At 37.1% G+C, this 8078-nt stretch overlaps 1 non-coding gene across 1 annotated transcript; it reads right to left on the bottom strand.

Moving 5' to 3' along the window:
* Positions 1-6449: 6449 nt before the first annotated feature.
* LOC145625733 (small nucleolar RNA R71) lies at positions 6450-6556 on the bottom strand. The gene has a single exon (XR_014110639.1). It is a non-coding gene; the product is annotated as a small nucleolar RNA R71 (small nucleolar RNA).
* Positions 6557-8078: the final 1522 nt, after the last annotated feature.

The following is an 8078-nucleotide window of genomic DNA, read 5'->3' as shown; positions in this document are numbered from 1 at the left end:
ACGCACTCATAAGATCTAGACACACCTAGGAAAATTTGAAGTTGCCTTCGCCTTAGACGTGAAAGGTTTGGTATTTCTGAGGGTTTGGTCCCAAATCTCTATTTCAATTATTTAATTTAATTCTTTAATTTTTATTTTTTTCCTTGAATTTACTAACGTGTGTATTTTGTTATTAGAAAGAGGTACGAGACATCCAAGTAAGTGCTTTAATTGTTTAATTGATATTTTGATATAGAAATCATGTTTAGGTTGTTATTTTGATTCCTAGTATCATGATAGGATGATTTTCTTAGTATGATGTTTAAGGTAAAGAATAAGTTCCGTATGTCAATTATGATTTATGTGATGCTTCCTATTTTCTTTCCTAATATTCATGTTAGTATCATGTTAGGGTTAAAGCTTTGATCTTTAATTTTTAGTGACATGTTAGGGTTTGTTATTAATCTTGTTAATATCATGTCTAGGATCTTGATAAGTGACTTTTATGTCACTTTTAGGGTGTTTATTGAGTCGCTTTCCGGCTTATTTTCCAATAATTTAACTCTTTTTATCCTTTATTTCTATTATTTTCTTATTCTTGTCTTTTGTCTTTTATTTGAGTGTTTTGGTAATTTTTAGCGTTTTTATGTTTAGTATCTTTATTTGATTAGTTTTAGTTTATTTTCTTATTTTTATTTTATTTGATTTTATTGTTTATCTTTATTTATTTATTTTTAGTCTTTAGTTTTATTCTTTTGTCGTAATTTTATTTTAGTTTATTTAGTTTCTTTTTATTATTTATTTTCTTTTATTTGTCTCGGTTTCATCCTCGGGTTTGTTTATGTGTAGGTTCGAGTTCGAGGTCCAAGCAAATTTCCCAAGCCTTTTTCATCCTCCTAGCTGCTCCCTCAATTCACCAAAACACCACGCACACCAGCCCACAGCCCCCTTCGACCACCAATCCGCCAGCAACAACCACCAGCAACCCCTACTCACCTCACACCAAGAACCACCTGAAGCCACCAATCCGCCAGCAACAACCACATTCATCCACCCTTAACACCATTCCCCTGCTCTCATAAACCGCAACCAACACCACCAAACAACATATATTCTCCCCTGCTCCACCTCTTCCACACACCAAACAACCACCAGAGTAGCTCCCCTGCTCATAAACCGCACCTTCCAATCAACCACCAATCTCAGCCACCCAAACCACTGTCCACCAAAACCCGTATCAACCAACACCAACACCACCGCAACAACCGATTCCCCTGCTCCCTCACTTCACGCAACAACAACAACCACCCAAATCACCACCAAACCACTCACCAATTAAACCCCTCAACTCACAGTAGCAAACCAACAACAACAACTACCCGAACTCACCTCCAATCTACCTCCGTCAGCCACCAATTAAGACCACCGCCAGCCACCAAAACAACAACAACAATTGCAGCCGCAATTCACCTAACACCCAAACTCACAGCCAAGCCAATTTGCGGCCGCACAACCCTGTTAGAAAGCGCACAAAATGGACTCCAAAACAGAGTTGAGGCAGTAGCTTTGCGCGACCTGTGCGCGACTCATGTGCGGGCGCGCAAATGTGGTTCAATCACGAGCTTTTCACGTGATTTTAATGAAAATCGGACGGCCACGATTCCTTCGATTAATCCAAAGGCCGAGAATTTGGTGATGCTAGATGATGATAATGTTGATGAACGGTGATGATGGTTGTTTGGATGATGGTTGATGGTAGAATGAGAGCAGCCATTTCGAGGAAGGAGAAGTCTGTTGGTTTTTGTGGGTTTGGACGGTTTTGGGTGGGTTTTTGGGGTTTCTTTTTCCTTTTCATTTTCTTTTATTTTATTTTATTGTAGTTTTGTTTTTTTTTGGTTTTTAGTTTAGTTATTTTAATTGTTTTAATTAGTTTTATTTCTTTTTATTTTATTTTTATTTAACTTGTATTATAAATACCCCTTTGGGGTTATTTTCTAACAATTTTCAATCAACATTTTATTTTAGATAGATTAGAGTAGTTTAGCATTTTTTTCTCTCTCTTAGTGTTAGATTAGGATTTTCTCTCTCTAGTTTAGGAGTAGTTGTAGAGAGAGAAAGCTTGGATTTCCATGGAGTTTTTGGGAGGTTGAAGAAGCAACTTTGTGGAACTTCTTCTCATCTATTCAATGAGCATTTTCTAACTTTCTCTAATCTTTATTTCTTTGCTTAATTCTTAGTTTTTGATTTTTGTTTGTTGATTTGAGTAGATTAATTAGTTTGTTTGTTTAATCTTGTTTTTATTCTTATTTTACCTTGTTTTCCATGTCTTTCTTCATTATGTTAGCTTAGGTCTTGTTCTAGGGAATTGGATGAAGGTTATATTAATGAATTGAATGATTGATTGTGATTAGTATGAAATTGTTTCTTGATTATTGTGTATGCTTTTATGGATTAGAATCTTTCTAGCTAATCGATTCTATGCTCTTAATTGTGCTTTCAATCAACTGTGCGAGAATGAGTTGGTTGAGAGCCCTAAATTATTCCATACCTTTGCTAGGCTAGTTGCACGAGAGTGAATTAGTTTAGTAGAAAATTAACATGCTTAATTGTGCGAGAGTGAGTTTAATGTGTTGATGTTCCTAATCGAGGTCATTTTCATTTATTAGTATGATGTTGTTTAATACATTGATGTGATTGGATTCCATTTTCCCTAGTTTTAGTTGTTTGTTCTTAGTCGTGTTTAGTTTAACCTCTCTCTATCTCACGACCTTTCCTAGTAGGCTAGTTGGCACAAATTAATACACTTAGTCCTTTTGGATTCGACCCTTTACTTGCCACTAACTAGTTTAGTGTAAGTATAGGTATTATAAATTTCTAATTTGGTTAGGATTAGTAGTCCCAACGACCTACTTTTAACCGCGTTCAGATCTAGCTATTAATATTATGCTTTAACGTGATTATGATAATTATGATTATGATTATGATTATTGTTGTGTCGAATTATATAATTTAACGTAATTTGTTAATTAGCGAATTATTTCACGTAATTTTTTAATTTACGAATTGTTTACGTAATTTGTTAATTTACGAATTATTTCATATTATTTGTTGACGGATAACTTATATATAATTTGTTAATATTATTTTGCTTGATTAAGTTTATTTTTATTGCTTGATCACACCTTTTATGCATGTTTAAAAGGAATTTGTACTTGTAATCACGCTTAATAAGATAATTAATAATCTTGTTTAGAGTTAATTTGATTATAATTTAAGTGATCGACAATAATAGTTTTATTTGTGCATTAATATTCAACCAACATAATTAAATAGGTTTAGGGTTAATCTATTGATTGCATGTTAGTCAAAAAGCGCACATGAATACGAGAAGAATAAAGTAGAGGCCTATTATTAGGGCAGGTTCAGTCTCTTTTAGGTTGGATTTGTACCTTTATCCCCAAACCCCAGTCATGGTTCCAGACCTATTGGAGTGGACGATCTCATGGATCATTAAGGGGTGTAACCTTCACCCTGTGAACGGTTTAAAAGTTCCTAAAACTTGTTGGCGACTCTTTTGCTCTAGCCACCATGTTTAAGTGTATGATCACAGTGGGGTTCAAGTTTGGGGTAATGCTTGAAATATTCCCTACAGTTTTTGGCGACTCCGCTGGGGAGGATTTCTATTTTAATTCCTAACATTTATTTTGGCAATGATTTAGAATAAGTGGAAGAGACTCAAAAAGTTCTAAGTATTTCATGTGCGTAATTTTGATTAACAATATTGTCATATGCATAAAAAGGTTCGCATTGGAAAGACCATCTGTAATGCATCAAAAACATAAGATTTTTACACGTAGGAAATTTGAGAAATATCTTTTACAACTAGAATCAAAATAATACTGCGAAAATTGGAAAATTCTAAGAACACAGAAAGCTGTTGAGGCATGTAGGAACTAGCGACTAGAAAACAAAGCCTGTCGCCGATGATATGGCTCTGTCGCCTAGCGACAATTCTGTCGTTTGGCGACAGGGATTATATCTTGGCGACAGACTCTGTTGTCTAGCGTTGTGTTTTTCCATTACCGAGCCAGAAATCTGCCTTCTTGTTTCTACCTGTTCTAGCACTGTTGGCTCGATTCTACTTCCTGATTGAGTTTTTCTCACTTTTCTAAAACCCATATGTGTTCTACATATGGACATAACCCTCTGGGAATTCATGCTCCATCTACCCGATTGAACGCTCTAAGCAACAAAGGGTACATCCGAGAATGTTGAATTCACTAAACCATGGAAGCGAGTTTATTTTGCGGGATCCCATTTGATGTGTCTATATTATATAGTATTTTACCCCCGTCCCTTGGTCATAATTAGTAGTGTTTTTGGCTCTTTAGAGCCACTTTTATTACTAATTGGTGTTTTCTAGTGTTTTCGTAGATTGGTTGACTTTTGCAGGGATTTACACTTTCGGAGTATTTTCCCGAGATATTTTGAAGCAATCACGAGCATTGGAGAAGCACGACCAGACTTTATAGCCCAGGACCGGTTAGAGCCATCGAACCGGTGATTAAGGACTCGGTATAGGTGATACCGGGGCATTTGGACCGAGTAATCAAGACCCGAGGAGGAAACCCAGATTGGCCCGAAGAATTGGAGCCCAATAGTAGTCTAATTAGTGACCCAAGAGAGCCGCGCGGCCAAAAAGGCTGGCGCCCAGAGGCGCGCCCGGCCGGGCGGGAGAAGCTAAGGTTGGCGCCCGGTGACGTGCCCGGCCGGGCGCGAGATTCAACCTGAAGAGAAAAAAGGCGCGCCCGATCGGGCGCATGTTATTGTTAGGAGACGATTAGCGTCATTTTAGTTTGTTTTAGTTTAAGATTTGTACGGAGTATAAATACTCCTTCGTAATACGATTTTAGGATCTCTCTCTCTCTCTCTCTCTCTCTCTCTCTCTCTCTCTCTCTCTCTCTCTCTCTCTCTCTCTCTTTTACTCTTTCTTTACTCTCTTAATTGTTTTCTTAGATTTTATCTCTCTTAAACCTTTATTCTTAATCCATTCTTAATTCCAGATTCATTTGGTAACTATTTCTTTTTCTCTTAATCTTAGCTGTTTATTTTGTTCCTTTAATTATGTCCTGTTTTATTGCTTTGATTTGTTTAGTTCCTACTATGTGTGAGTAGTTCTATTTCTAGGGTTTACGGGGATCCATAAATAATAGGAAGGGGTAATTTATTGTTGTTAATTATCAATGCTAGATTAATTTCCTATTGATTAATTTAATGCTCTGTGACTAGATTAGGCCTGATCTTTTATGCATGAGTTTGACAATATTGATTCGAGATTTGACAGATGAGAATTGATGTTTAGGTCTAGTTTCAATAGGCAGGTTAATTTATAAATGGTTGAGTCGAGATTCGAAAGATGAGATTTAATACCGGTAAATTAATTGTGTGATTATAATACGTAGCGAAAGCCCTTTATAATTTGATTAATATATGCTTTGGTGAATGATTATTATATTCTACCCTGGAATATTATTTATTGGTGAACCTATGACCTAGATCCTTTTATATATTGTTTTCTCCCTATTCTCAATCTTCGTAGTATAGTTTCATATTTAACTTTTATATTGGTTACTTAGATAACTTAGATTATAATAATTAATTAGGAGTAGAAAGACTTGTTTCCCTGTGGAGTTCGACCCTACTTCCCTATCTACTTTAGTTAGAGGACTTAGGTAATTACTTTTGATTAGGGGATACGACTTTACCCTGTCAAAATTTGGCGCCGTTGTCGGGCAAACGGTTTTATTTTTATTTCTAATTATTTTTGTAGTCTAGGTTATTTTCTTTTTTGTCTCAGAGAACGTTAGTTCTTTGAGGCAAATCTCATATTTGCTTTTAGTTTTTTGTTTATGCCCAGGTGTTCCTGATCAGGGTACATCCCATTCGATCCTGAGATCGAACGTTCCTTCCATAGACTGAAAAATCTCTACAAGCAAATCCTGGCGGATTCTGGTGATAATAATAATAACCACCGCGATCCTCCAACTGGTTCTAGCGATTCAGAGGTATCATCAGACGCCGAATCAGAGATGGCGGTTCCAAAGAAGCTTAGTGATTACTCACAACCAAAGCTTACAGATTTTCCACATCTCACCCCTACTCCGGCTCTTTATGGGGTACAATTTGAGATTAAACCTCAATTTATAACGATGATAAAGAGGAAGCAATTCAGTGGAGCTAAGGGTGAAGACCCAAATCTTCACATTGCCGACTATTGTCAATATTGCAATACCATCAGGCAAGTCGGGGTCACTCAAGACTAAATCAGGGAGATTCTCTTTCCCTTCTCTTTAACTGGAAAAGCTAAATTGTGGTTTAATGGCTTAAATAGAATTGCACTTGGTATAACTGACCGGGAAACTCTTGTTTTGAATTTTTATAACAAGTACTATCTTGCAGAGAGAACAGCCGTACTACGGAGTGCGATTCAGAACTTTGCCCAAGAAGCCGATGAATCCTTATATGAGGCTTGGGAGAGGTTCAAGGACTTACAAATAGAATGCCCCCACCATAATTTAGCACAATGGCAGTTAATCCAAGCCTTTTACAATGGCAATGGAAATTCTTTTAGAATAATTTTAGATTCTACAGCTAGTGGGAGATTTATGAATCTTAATGTTGATGATGCAGGTCAGGTTATTGAAGATATGGCGATACACAATTCCCAATATGGGAATCCTAGAGGCTTTTCTAACAAGGGGAAGCATAGTGTCGACTCTGTATCCTTTTTGCAAGCTCAGCTAGCCTCTATCTGCCAAAAATTAGATAATCTGAGCACTGCTAATGTAGCTACTGTTTCTGCAATTAATAATAATTCTAATGAGGCTTTATGTGAAAATTGTGGTATTATAGGTCTTTGGGAACAAGATTGCAGGAGTTCTGTGGAGCAAGTTAATGTCTTTCAAGCTTATAGGCAGAATAACCCATACTCCAACACCTACAATCCTGGGTATCGGAACCATCCGTACCTTTCCTACCGGAGTGCTAATGTTCAAAATCCACCACCACAAGAACCACAGGCGCCACAGCAACAACATCAGAAATATTACCATCCCAATGCTGGCCAGAAGAACCAACCACAACAAACCTCCTCATCTTTCGACCCTTCCTTGGTGGAAATTAGAGCGATGTTGGTTAATATGCAGAAGCACATGGAGAGTAGAGATGCGCAAATTGATCAAATTCTAGCACACAATAAAAATGTAGATAATGAGATTGCGCAACTTTCCGCTACTCTACAAGCCCGCCAACAGGGAGCTCTGCCAGCACAGCCGACCAGGCCTACGGATCAAGCATATGCAATTACTCTAAGGAGTGGTTCAAATTATGAAGGGCCCCCTATGCCCAGAGTTTACGAACCTATTTTATTAAATAATGCTAATCTTGATTCCGTTAAACCTGACAATGTAGTTAATAGCCCTGCAGGGCTAAAGCATAGTACTAATACATCTAATTCTACATTGCAGGGTACGACTCCAGAGAAGGTGGCCACTCCAGATAAGAGCAACAATGCTCCAAAGCCAATTATCAAACTTCCATTCCCCAATCGTCAATTGAAGACAAACTTGGATAAGCAGTTTGGTAAGTTCCTGGAGATGGTAAAAGATTTGAAGGTAACAGTTCCCTTCACTGAATTAATCACACAAATTCCTTCGTATGCAAAATTTATGAAAGAAATATTGATAAGGAAAAGGTCTATTATTGAGGTAGAGACAGTAGCTTTCACTGCAGAGTGTAGTGCCGTACTTCAAAATAAGTCTCCACCTAAATTAAAAGATCCGGGTAGTTTTTCTATCCCTTGTCATTTTGGCAATCTAATGATTGATAATGCATTGTGTGATTTGGGTGCTAGTGTTAGTGTCATGCCATTATCTGTGTGTTCCAAGTTGAATATGGGTAAATTAAAAGCTACTAATATTACTCTACCAATGGCCGACCGTTCTTTCAAATACCCTTTAGGTGTTTTAGAGGATGTCCCCGTTAGAGTAGGTAAATTTTATATACCTGTGGATTTTGTTGTTCTTGATATGGCTGAGGAT

The sequence above is a fragment of the Chenopodium album genome, chromosome 3, assembly GCF_948465745.1.
Source record: "Chenopodium album chromosome 3, dcCheAlbu1.1, whole genome shotgun sequence".
In the NCBI taxonomy this organism is placed as follows: Eukaryota; Viridiplantae; Streptophyta; class Magnoliopsida; order Caryophyllales; family Amaranthaceae; genus Chenopodium; species Chenopodium album.
Note: the sequence above shows the minus strand (reverse complement) of the source record. Positions and strands in the feature narration are given on the sequence as shown.